Raw genomic sequence first — 1,616 nt, forward strand, 5'->3', positions numbered from 1 at the left:
ACAAAGATAATGAAATAATGGATACACCAATACCAAACAAAGAAATCATACACATTCTATACATACTTATTTTCTGCTATTTTCTTTTATTATACTATTGCACCACTAAGCATTATTGCTTAGCGCGTTGCTTTTGCCACGCGTAGGTACTGGAGATACAGATCGTGAGCCCAGTAGACCGCAGACTGGGTGAGTCTGTCCGGCAGTTCTGCACAATGTCCGTGTCACCTCAACTTTTGCAGTGCATTGGTAGGACGCTAGGTGTCATTTTGATATTTTGTAGCTAATTTTTACTTTCTCATATGTATTTGAACTTATGTAATGTATTCTGATGTTCATGTAAATAATGAAAGTTATGGCTATGAATGCAAAATTTGAGCATTTATTTATTGTTTGTATATGAGTATTATGAGAAATGGATGTTTGAGAAATGAAAAGGTTATTAAGAACTGAAATTGAGAAATGTTGTGGATATCTTGATATTGAGATTTTGTTGATGAATTGAAGTTGGGATTGTTTGGAAATTATTTGGAAGTGTTTTTAACAGGTTCCTAAGAACTGTTTTCTCCATTTTTAGCCAGATCACTGATTTTCTTTAAAATTTTCCGAAACCTCAAATAAATTATAATTTCAATAAATGAACTATATTTCACAAACTATATTAAAAACTTTGATAAAAAAAATTAATTAAGGTAAAATAGAGTGTGCGGGTACACCATGTGACATAGCTTACTCGGATACACAGTAGCCGGGTAAGGGGTGTCACATTTAGTGGTATCAGAGCACGGTTTAGGCGTTTCTGGGCCTAGATTGAGTCCATACCATGCATTGCATTTGTAAGAGTCGAGGTGACACTAATGCAAATCTGTTTGTCTTTCTTATGTTGAATAGGATATGGACCCTACATCTCAGAGAGCAGTCGAGGAGGAAGTGGAGAGTCATGCTCCACCTGCAGCAGCTGAGACGGGGGCATGGGAGAACTCGCTCCGCCACTCAAGCGAGCACCTCGGCCTCCACAGCCATGTTCCAACAAATGGCGAATTCTTCAAACAAATGGTTGAGGTAATGCAGAAGAAGACCACCACCACCTCCACAACCAAAGTCACACTGGAAAAATTGAGAAAGTATGGAGCGGTGGACTTCTTTGGCAAGAGAGAAGATGATTACATTGCGGCTAGAAAATTGGTTGAACAGCAGTGAGTCTTAAAACAACTCCACTGCACTCCTGAACAAAACCTAGAAGCTGCCATATCTCTGTTGCAAGATGATGCTTATGAATGGTGGGATACGGTGTCCAGTGAAGTACAGCCAGAAATAGTAACTTGGGACTTCTTCCTCTCTGAATTCAAGAAGAAATATGTGGGTACTGTATACCTGGAAGAGAGAAGAAGAGAGTTTATTAACCTGAGGCAGAGACAGCTGTCAGTGGCCGAGTATGAGAAGGAATTTATCCGATTGAGCCGCTACGGAAGGGAGATAGTCCCTAATGAAGCTGAAAGGTGCAAGAGATTTGAAGAGGGATTAAAGGACAACATAAAGATCCAGACTCAACGGCACAGGAATCACAAAATTTACCAAGTTAGTGGAAGCTGCAATAAAGGTTGAAAAAGTAAGAA

Source organism: Hevea brasiliensis, unplaced genomic scaffold (assembly GCF_030052815.1).
Source record: "Hevea brasiliensis isolate MT/VB/25A 57/8 unplaced genomic scaffold, ASM3005281v1 Scaf274, whole genome shotgun sequence".
Classification (NCBI taxonomy): domain Eukaryota; kingdom Viridiplantae; phylum Streptophyta; class Magnoliopsida; order Malpighiales; family Euphorbiaceae; genus Hevea; species Hevea brasiliensis.